The sequence below is a fragment of the Vollenhovia emeryi genome, unplaced genomic scaffold (genome assembly GCF_000949405.1).
Source record: "Vollenhovia emeryi isolate VEMERY1.0 unplaced genomic scaffold, V.emery_V1.0 DF939121.1, whole genome shotgun sequence".
Taxonomy (NCBI): Eukaryota; Metazoa; Arthropoda; class Insecta; order Hymenoptera; family Formicidae; genus Vollenhovia; species Vollenhovia emeryi.
Window position 1 is genome coordinate 4,300,924 of NW_011967245.1, and position 11,702 is coordinate 4,312,625.

An 11,702-nucleotide genomic window follows, 5' to 3' on the forward strand; every position below is an offset into this window, starting at 1 on the left:
CTTACATCGAGCCGGTCGATTAGTCGGTCCGAGATTATCAGTGAGGAATACATGTTGTCTCCCACCTCGATTTCTTGCTTTTCCTCCCCCCCCCTCCTTCCGCCTTGATGTGGAATTCTCGTCTGCTCTCACAAACACCGAGCCAGCCGCCGCTTAATTCCATCTAATTAATACACTGTTCCCATCTCCGTGTGTGTACTCCCCCCCCTCTCGTACCCGTCCACCTTCCTCCCTTATTCCCCCCTTTTGTACACTCCTCTGTGAAGAGCGAGAGAGAGAGAGAGAGAGAGAGAGAGCGAGAGAGAGAGGGGGGGAGGGGGAGGAGAGAGAGGGGGGGAGAGAGAGAGGAGGGAGAGGGAGAGAAAGAGGGAGGGAGAGGGAGCGTTCGAATTCATCTACTAACCAGTTCGCTTCAAAGGGTGGCTTTGCTCGTTCACTCGGTCCTTTCTCTCACCGTTCTATCATCCTTTCTCTCCCTCCTGCGCTGTTTCTACCTCCTCCTCCTCCTCCTCCTCCTCCTTTTACTCCGCTTTCCCCCTCAACTTTACCCTTTCGAGAGCGAATTCAATCCGCTTCAAAGACACCGTACAATCATCCGCCTTCTGGTATCCGACGTTCCACCTCGAGATTTTCCACTCCTTTCCCCTTACTCCCCGCCACGCTGTGAAAGAACCGGCCATTGTAGCCGCAACATTTCCAACCCGTTCGTCGAGTGTCTCCAACTACATGTGGACGATTCTCACACGTACACACGTACACGCGTACACGCGTATGCACACGTGCGAAGCGACGTAATTGTTTCCCGTGATATGATAAGATAACCGTAGGATTATAAAAAGTAATGTTTAATGAAAACAAGCAGAAATATCATCATCCAAGTACACAATTGTAATTTCAAGTGTACTTCTCGGTGTTAAAATATTATTTTGCTATTTGAACGATTACGTGAACTTCTCAATTAAAATCTGACGCTTGTCTCCTTTTTTTGTTTCATTATTTATACATGTATATTTCAGTACATGGGAAGCCAATAGAAACGATTCAGGTGGGATAAAGACAGCAGAAAACTCTCTTCCGAGTCAATTTAACTTTTACTTTTAGCAATAAAAGTAGATAATTGAAAGTAAAATAAACGAGGATAAAACGTATGGTCGTGGTGTTTTTCATCGGTATTCATTAGGCGAGTGCGAGCGGGCAAATCCTGCGGTAAACGTGCTTTATCTGTCGACGGAGGGCAACGAGGACCCCCCCTCGAGGCCTTTATTGGAGCATAATTCCGCTTAACACATAGTACGATAGTTATTGCGGGTGGGATTTGAGGGGGTGAAAGATCTTTAAGCCGCCGTTTTCGCCGTGTGCCCTGGGCTCCTTCACTCGTTCTGCCCCCCTTTCATACATCGTTGTATTGTAGGATAAACATTGCTAGTCGCCGGGTCGCTAATAAACCCCGACTTCGGGGGACGTGATTTACACCGTCGTCGTGCCGCTGCGAGAGAAAGAGAGAGAGGGTGCAAGGGAGAAGGAGAAGATTGTGCACTAGCACGGTTTACACGCGCGTGTATATTTACGATCAGCTCCGACTACCGCCGTGTGTGCACGCCAGTACGTGTGTGTTGTATGTACGTGTATGCACTCGGCTGTGCGCAGAGTGGCTCGAAAAAGTGCTGCGCAGCCGCTATTTGTTTTTCGGTTCACTCGAGCCGCCGGTTATGATCATCGGCGCGATGTAATTATCCGCGCGTTAGCTTTGAGCTTGTATACAGCGTCCTGCTCGGTGATAAAACTTGTCCGCGATATCGCGCGACGTTTCTAAAACGCTCTCGAATGTGGGTACGGGTTGAGCAGAGATCGCGGTTCTCTCAGTTGATCGTGGAATAATTTAAATAACATTAACATAAGAATTTTATTATCTTTCGCAATAAATTGTCTGTATTGTTAAAAATGCCAGATACGGTCAAGAAAATACGGAAGTTGTTAATTACTGCTGGCGACTTGAAGAATATTCTTAGTAGTTGATTATACACCATTGATCTTAAACATGGTGTTCCCACGTAATTGGTGAATGGGAGGGGATGGACAGGGATACTTAAAAATCGCGTATCGTTCTGTGTACTGCCGACAACCCGAATCGGAGCACAGTTTAAAATGGAGAAATAGACGCGAAGATAACATCTTTATACTGCGATAAATATTACCACATTCCTCAGTGGTCGAATTGGTGAGACGCCCGCCTAGAGTGTAGGGTGGTCCAGGTTCAAATTCTGGCTGAGGTGATATTTTTCGCAATAAATTTTCTGTATTATTAAAAATGCCTGATACGGTCAAGACAATACCGAAGTTATTAACTTGATAAGTTTTCAATCGGAGCAGGTGTTCTAATTAGAGTGTTCCAATAAACACTCGTTCTTAAACCTGATAAATCCCAAGTTTCGCACTATTTATTCATACAAATGAGAGGAGCATCGTCGCGAGTCATCCTTTCGCGATTATCTCCCTCACCCCGTTCGCTTGGCATCGCGCAGCGACTTGATGCGGCGATTAATTATTATTACACAGCGCCGCCGTGTCATTACACGTGGATGCGACGTCCTCGATGTCCGTCCTTTCGCTTCCGGTCACGTGGCCGCCACGGGGAAAAAAAAGAGGGTCAAATGTGAAGGGCCACCCTCATTAGGCGCCGTATATCAGGACATTGGCGCGTGGCGGCGACGCGTAATTGCGCGCCTCACCTGAAGCAGCCCGGCTTCACCCCGTGGCGCGTCGCTCGTGTGTTACACTCGTTACATGCCGGTCGCGCATACGCGAACGTGTTCGTGAGCATTAATTGCGTAGGACCGGCCGCCTAATTTATTTGCTTCTTCGTGTCCTTCCTCCCGGACGTGTGTAAACCACTCGCGACGGAATCTTTTGAGTTCCCACGCGACACGGGCACCTCGGTCCTGTTTCATTTGCCCAGCACAAATATTTTGCCCGGCCGGCATCTCCCAGGTTACGCCGCGACGCCCTTACGCGAACGCCGTGGAAAAAGGAGTAAAAACTGTGGGGGTGGAAGCATTAAAGCTCGAGATTGTTGTCTGTACGGTAAACGCAGCCGCCCTCTCCCGTCTTCTCGCTCATTTTCTGCCGGTCAAATTACGAACCTTGCAACATTATTTGTTCTGGTTTATGCATTTTGATTACAATTTACAAATTTGTAAAAGGCAGTGTATTATTATTTTTATACATCCAACTCTCTTTTTACACGGTGGATACGTTGCGGAGGAGGCATCGTGTTATTACAGAGAAACCACAGAAAAAGGATCGTGTAAAAAGAGAGCTCGGTGTGTACTTAACTGTAATTATCAAAAGTTAAAAATTAAAGTATGTCGCTCGCTAATTAAGAAACGTCTCGCCAATAACGATACAATAGCTATAATTGCCTTGCGTCGGCCAGATTCTTTTTTCCAACGGGGGAAACACGTATTTTTTTAATCCACGGTTATATTCCTAATGTCTTTCGTCGATATCTATCGAGTGCCGCAAACTGCGGTTTCATAGTTACCATCCTGGCGAATGCCAGAAGTCCCTTTCCCGGAAAATTTGCCAACTCGATCGGCCGATACATTATTCAATCCCATCCCCAAACACTATAATTAACCAGAGTATCTTTGCGGAGTAACGATGACAGCACGGGGGACTGGTTACAAGCGGAAAAACGACGTGCGGAAAGTGGAGCTCGCTCGCCCGGTGTCTCGCTTTAAATCGACGCGCGGATGTCTATGTATCTAACGCGAACAACTATGTATATTTGCCAGACATAAACGGAATGGCACAGTGGAGGCACCATGGGGTTGCTGCACCGGGTATCTATGCCGCGCCACTACCCTGTAATAATAGGCACTCAAATATTTCCCGATTAAATATTTGATCTCGTTTTTATGCCATTTATTAAAAGCCACAAGTGAAGCCGCAAGCGCGCGGGCTAGAACGAAATTTGCAACAGCGACGGTTCTTTCATTTCGCGACAATCGACCATTAGAGTTCAGATTGGGCCGTCACCGGCATGGAGACGCGGGACGCTTAGAGATTTAATACCAAATAATTCTGTATTTCATCGCGGCATCCCTGCTGTTCCCGTTCGCCGCTGCGGTCCTGGATACTTCGTTGTTGTATAGCGAAGTATAGAATACACGAGCGTAATTGCTTTTTTTTGCGATAGTGAATTGAACGTGAAAAATTAGATAGATGCGCGATTAATGTAAGTTCTATTTGCTGAACTTTAAAAATTGCCGCTGGTAAAGGACGGCGATTGGCATCTCCCGTCAGCGTAACTTCTTTTGCGACAAAGTCAAACGTTTCTATCGTCGTCATCTCTCTTCTTCCTCTTCCTCTCTCTCTCTCTCTCTCTCTCTTTCTCTTTCCCTCTCCTCTCCGCTGCTCCTCATCGGTTCTTTTTATAACTTTTTACCGTCGACGGCGTACGTCGTCCAATATCAATATTTTCATCGCCGATGCGCATTTCGCACACATCCCGTTAATTCGCGATTAATAAAAATCGCGATCAGTTGACCGGCACGTTTTTTTTCCCCCCTCGCTTCAGTCTATATACGAAGTTATTTTTTTTACATTGGCATATTACCATCCGCGATGGATTCCACGCTCTCTTTCTCCTTTTCTCTCGTGCTATCCGCGCGGGAATTCTTTATGGTCAGAGTCAGTCAATATATTCGGGACGATGAAAAAGGGAGTGAGGGATCCTCGGTAAAGGGGCAGCAGAGAAGGGTGCAAAACGTTCGCGAGGGAAACGGACGGGCGAAGGGAATAGAAAGTGGCGGCTAGAGACACGAAGGTGGAGAAGTAGGAAGAACAGGAGAGAGAGATGGGTTGTACGATCGAGGGGGAGTGGCGCAAACATTTGCCTGCCGCCCGGTAAATTAAAAGCACACAGAGAGGAGAGAGAATAGAAACGAGAGAGGAGAGTGAGTAAGTGAATGAACGAGCGAGCGAGGAACGGATCGTAGGTGGCCATCGTTTTCTCTGTCCCCCTGTTCCATCCCACACCCTGCTTCCTTCCCCTCCATCCGTGTCACTCGCTCTTCTCCTTGCCCAAAAAGGTCCACGTGAATGAAGAGACCCGCTTCCTACGCGGATACTTTTCTTTCTCTCCAGGTCGAAGCGCGAGCGCGCGGTTGCTTTTCGAAACTGAGTTTGCACCTTCCCATGAGGAATCTCCCTGTTGTCATAATTTTTACATTAAACGTGATACCGTTGATAAGGAATACCGCAAAGTAGCTTTGCATGATATTTTATAAATTACAGATATTGCTGAACAAGTCGAAAATAGGGGGTCAGTGAGTGCTAATTAATTGAAGGGCACGCAAGTGTAGGAAATGCGATAATATTTTTGCCAATACCGTAGGTAAAATTTTTCAAGACAGGGCTCTTCAATTTTCAAAGTAAGAAGAGGCTTTTTGAGCGTGTGCTTTTCGGCTTTCTGCCTTGAAAATCTTTCACCCGAATGTTTCTTTAACTGAGCGAAATGGCTCCGCTTTAGCCTACACATATTTTACCATCGTTTGAAATACCCGTCTTTCACAATTAGTCATTTCCTCCCCTATTTATGTTCTACGCTATTGTATTATTCCACGGTGCATCACGATTGCATTCGTGACAGTGCAATCTAATTTTCGGGTTCTCTTATCTGTGCAACGGTTCGGTTCTTGCTACTCAGCAACCGCGCGTGCAAACACCTTCGATCATTATCCCGCTCATCGCGGCGCGTTAGTATGCTGACAAACTGTCGTGATCGGGTCGGAGAACGCCAGGAATCGAGTTCTCCGTGTTCTTATCGCGCGTCGTTACCCTCCTCATTCCACTTTGTCTCTCAATCGGGCCCTTTTATGATTCGTTTGGTTGCTCCGTCCTCCTGCACCTCCTGTCAAACGTTCCTCCCTCGGCTATGCATGTCGTTTGCGGCGCGCATAGGGATAGAGCGGGATGGTAGCGCGAGCCTCTCTGTGTTGACAGGCAAATATTTGTCACGGCATACACCACCACCGTCAACCACCTCCGCCGCCGCAGCCGCCGTCGTTGCCTCCGTCTTCGTCTCGTCAACGCGTCCATCGCGTTCGCCAACCCTTTCCCGCTTCTCTCGCTCCGAGTCGCGTTTTCGCGCGACGAACCTGAGGACGTTACGCTTTGAAAGACGCGCTGAAAATTCCCCGGTAATGCAATGATGACGTTCCGCTTCGAGAACCTTGCGTCCTCAGCCTTCATACAGTCAGCTCGCACGTATTTCAAGACTTGCATATCTCGGGACCTACGTACTTTGAGAGCTGAAAAAGAAGAGCTAAAATGAGTTCTCTTCTGAAAACATTGATGATAATAAAGCGCTACATTTTTATGCTATTTTTCCCTTTAACTTTTTGTTATTTAATTTGGATATCAAATGGAAACTCGGGCATTTATGTCATTCACAGAGTCGAGAGAGAATCCTCATAAATGTGCATTCTAATCTATTTTCATACGAATTTGCAAGTCTGGAATATGTCTAAGTGACTGAAAAGTGATGGAATACGTCTAAGTGACTTAAAAGTTGTATGGTGTGCAGCACAATGGATATTGAGTGTACGGAACCTTCCTCACAATGAAATACAATGAATAAGGTCAGCCTGAGACCAGGCGTAACCACTTTAAGCGGAAGGTTAAGCATCGTTTTAAGTTTCCAGGTACGCTCGTGTGCTTATATCTACCTGTACTTGAGCCAAGAAAGACTGGCGCCACATGTAAATTCCGTTGCATTATACGCAAAGTTAATTAACATATATAAACAGTACTAATATTTTTATGTAATTCATATAAAGGTAATAATGATTCAAATTTTCATTCCGTCGCATTATACGTTAATTAATATATATAAATAGTAATGATATTTTTATGTAATTCATATAGAGGTAATAACGGTTCGAATTTTCTCCATGTAAAAAAAAACTTTAAAATGTGTAAAATTACTTTGTGTATTTTTACTTTGGCAAAAAATCTTACAACAAAAATTCAGAGGACGTGAAAAGAGAGACGATAGGGAGGCAAAGAGATCCAATTTCTGCATTTATTTAATAATGTTTTAAAGATATTATTACATTTTTGACGGAAACCTTTTCAAAATAGAATTTTCTAGAGAATATTGTACAGGAAGCTATATCTTATAACTTAGTTATAAAAAGTTGTGTGATTAGATAAGAGGTTTTCTAAAAGAGAAAACGACAAAATTTTTTCTGCCGTTCTGCCTATTTCACGAGGGTCATTCGAAAAGTTTCCGGCCTCATCGACATAAAGTAACTGTAGAAAAAATTTCTTTCGCCGTCTGATAGATGAATTTGACATATGTAAACCGTAAAAATTTCAAGTCATTCCGATCATTACTTTGTCTATGGCACTCTTCCAAAGTTGTCAGCTGACATTGTCTGTCAGCAATGGAAAAAATCGAGTATCGCGCAGTGATAAAATTCCTTTATTTAAAAGGGAAAAAGACTCAGGAAATAAAAGATGAGTTAGACTCTGTATACGGTGAAGCCTCCCCTTCATTTACAACGATCAAACATTGAGTGGCCGAATACAAACGTAGTCGTACGAGCATTTTAGACGAGGAACGTTCCGGGCGCCCGAAAACCGCTACAACTGACGAAATGGTCGATTTAGTGCATCAAACTGTGATGGAAGATCGTCGATTGACTGTTAAGAATGTTGCTGAGGCTTGTGGGATATCATATGAACGGGTGCACAAGATTTTACATCAAGATTTGGATATGAGAAAATTATCCGCGCGCTGGGTGCCGCGCTTGTTGACGATCGACCAAAAGCGCATACGGATGGACATGTCGCGCGAGTGTCTTAGCCTGTATAAAAAAAATCCAGCGGAATTTTCGCGGCGAATGATAACCGTCGATGAAACCTGGGTACACCACCATACGCCTGAGACCAAACAACAGTCAATGCAGTGGATTGTGGTGGGGGAACCAACTCCGAAGAAGGCAAAGGTCGTTCTCTCTGCAGGAAAAGTGATGGCGACAGTTTTTTTGGGATAGCTGTGGAATAATTCTTATCGATTACCTTGCAAAGGGTGAAACGATCAACGGACAGTACTACGCTGCATTGCTGGGTAAATTGAAGGCCACAATTAAGAAAAAACGTCCGCATTTGGTCAAGAAAAAAATCCTGTTTCACCAGGATAACGCTCGGGTTCACACGTGCATGGTCGCAATGTCAAAATTGAACGAATTGAAGTTTGAATTGCTTCCGCACCCACCCTATTCGCCAGATCTAGCACCCAGCGACTTTTTCCTCTTTCCTAATTTGACAAAATTTCTCGGGGGAAAAAAATATAAGTCAAATGCTGAGGTGGAAAACGCTGTAAACCAGTATTTTTCAGGTTAAGACAATCAATTTTTTTTCTGACGGTTTAAAAGGATGGGAGAAACGTTGAACTAAATGTATCGAGTTGCAGGCAGACTACGTCGAGAAATAAATTTTGTTTTGCTTTGAAATATGTGTTTTTCTTAAAAAGGCCGGAAACTTTTCAAATGGCCCTCGTATCTAATCTTCTCGCAGAATGTACGATTTACGAGACATTTTGGGACAACATGTACAACGTTAATCGAGATGAGAAATCGAGTGTTTGAGATCCATTATGATACTCCCGCGCAGCCGATAACAATATTGTGACAACGTGAAGTATGTTTGACGGAAGGGTAAGCATTCGAATTAAGAACCAACAGAATGACTTTCCGATGATCGCCTATTGAAACTCTCTTTCTCCTCCCTCTTTCTCTCTTTCTTTCTCTATAATTGTACAGAAATAATTAATATTCAGCAGAAACGAGCAAATCTCAATTTCAGCTAACAGCGTGAACGAGTAAAATATAATTCAATGATTTTATTTTACAAGGCACGTAAAATGTTGTTTGAACAAAATCCTCATTAGAATTGTTGCTCAAGTAGACGTTGACATACTAAATTAGCGAAGTTTCCTTTGTTTGTTACATAAACAGATTTATATAGCATCGAGCATCGCAATCAAGCCAACAATTCGGAGAATCTAATCTAATTTTTCACGGTCGTCTCGCACAGATCTCCGAGATTCGGAAACTGGATCAGTTTGATCGGTTGGGGATGTTCGACGGCGCTTTATCATTCGATTAGCGACTGTGTGACGGAAACTGGGGTAGAAAAAAGAGAATTCTACGGGTGGGAACGAAATGCAATTGAGTCTTTGTTGCGCTTTTGACCCCGAAGTCGACTAGACTGGCTAGTGTCTGCCCGTGTTTGTCCCGCGCAAACTTTGTTTTTGCAAATAGAACCACGTGTTCCTCCGTTCACCCTCTATCCCTCCCTGCTCTCCGTGCACTTCTACCCCTCTTCGCTTCGTTCTCTGTGTCCCTCTTCCCCCTTTCTCTCTTTCCTTCTCTCTCTCTTCTTCCCTCTCATCCTCCATCTCTGAATCCACACCCCTTTGCGCACACATGCGACAGGTGCCCGACTGGTAAACTATAACAAAAAAGCAAGCTCATTCAGACGATTTGCGCACGATTGGCTTCGCTGTTTGATTAAGGAGTTTATCCGGCATCGGAATCCACGATTTCGCCGCCTCGGTGTTCGCTCTCGTTCGAGCTGTTCTCGCGTGCGAAGCGGCTAATAAAATTCTTCTAATGTACACAGTGCTGACTATTAATTTACGAATGTTTATAAAGGATTGAATTGTGGGTAAAAAGATATCGGACTACAAATAGCGTAATCGATCTTCGCGTGCCAAAAATTGCAGTAATTGCAGTAATACTGTTACTGTACGTAAAATAATAATACTAAGAATATTATAAATTACATAGCTATTTTATGATTAATTGTAAAATGATGAGCAGTAAAATAGTCGATGAGATTTAACGACACTTAATAAAAATTGAAAAATTTCGGGTTCTACAGAAATATTGTATATTTTTCAAACGGACAGATTTCTTGCTTCCTCGAAATTCACCGTGGATATGCCTGATGAGGCCCGAAACGCTGCATCACGTGGCTCGAAACATGTGTGGCACATACTAATTGAAGGGCCGGTCAGAAGCAACACGGTAGCGAGCCAGGCGATTAACACTTCCCGAAGACCACACGCATTTCGGGTTCTACGTATTAGAGAGCCGTTTTTGTTTCAGAAAAAGAGAGAGAGAGAGAGTTGGATTCGAGTGTACGAAATGAATGAAGCACGATAGGTCATTATCAGATTATCGTTTATTAACGAGATCACGTGCGTGGAGATGGCGATACGAATTATATAACGATTGCATGCAAAGTAACATATTTAAAGCTTTATTTTCTCAGGCCGCAGATCGTAGACGTGCGATTTTATCAGAAATTGTGAAAAGAATATTCCGTCCGAAAATTTCTTGGGTTTTATTAAAGTGAGCTGATAAGTTCTCTCGTTTATTGCCCGCGCAAACTTATAAACTACGGTTTTAGTATTGTTATTTGTACAAACTGTACACACCTCGCGAGCGCGCAAAAGGATCGTGGATGGCAACGACAGGGAAGATGTGAAAAAGCGACGACTTTCGGAAGTTCATGAAAGTTCGTTTACACAACTCTTTCCCTCGCTGCGATGCATTATGCTCTCGAGACGTAGTGACCTGAAATCTTCGACCTCTGCCGCTCTTCTCGAGGGAACAGCAACGCGTCTCGTTATTCAGGTGTGCTTTCTATGGGTTTGCGTTATACAACGTGTTTCTAAAATCGTGTATAGAGAATGGTGAGATTTTCTGTATTCGCAAACGTAAGATTCTAGAAAATGTTTCTACTCCTTAGCGAAAATACCGCTTTAGAAGCATCGAAAGACTTGCATCTACCTAGAATGTCGTGGCAAGTGCTCGTCCGTGTGGACAAACGGACAGGTTTGATAATTATCATCATTACCTGTGGTGATATCGAGATTATAGAAACTAGATTCCAAACGAAGGAGGAAACTACATTTCAATGTCGAAAGTTTTCGAGATATGTGTACAGACTTTTCTAAAAATTACAGTAAACTAATATTAATCGTATATAGATAGAAAGGCAGCTTAATTACTAGACGTAAGCAAACTATTTACAATTTATAAAATATATAGAATATATCTTGTCTCATAATTATATATAAATATTGATTTTCTTTTAAGGACTTATTTGTTCCCAAATAATTTTGTCACGCATGTTTATTTTATCACATATGATAAATAAATCTTTGCCAAGGCAGGCTGAGATCCATCAACAAGCTTCCCTCGCAATAAGATTTATATATTATTGCACGGTCGTTTTCTAATTTCGCGAAAACGTGACAAAAAGAAAATACGGTTCGAGAGGTCGATTTAACTGATACGAAACGACGTGCGTCTCGAGACTGGTGTCATTTTCTACCCGGTATGCTGTCCAGCCGACTACTTCTTCTGATGGAGTGCTTCGTCCGCGCGCGCAATCCCGAAGTGCACTCGAGGCCGAGTCGAGAGAGACCTCTCTACATGGGTGGTCCATTCTTCTTACGCATGCATTATATAAGTCTTGTAAAGTTCACACTAAGGACAACAGAAGCCGGCCAGACGATAGGATTTGTTAATTGTACCCGGTGACCTACCCGAGAAGAATGCGAGTTTGATCTAGAAACACGATAAAAATTTAGGCTTCACGCTGTTATCTACGTTTGTGAT

The 11,702-nt window shown here is 43.7% G+C and overlaps 1 long non-coding RNA gene across 1 annotated transcript in view; it reads left to right on the plus strand.

Annotated features, from left to right (window-relative positions):
• Positions 1–11,108, plus strand: part of LOC105570317 — an 85,969-nt gene extending 74,861 nt beyond the window's left edge. The window contains exon 3 of the long non-coding RNA XR_001009577.1: positions 9,983–11,108. This is a non-coding gene — a long non-coding RNA (uncharacterized LOC105570317). The remainder of the gene's footprint in view (positions 1–9,982) is intronic.
• Positions 11,109–11,702: the final 594 nt, after the last annotated feature.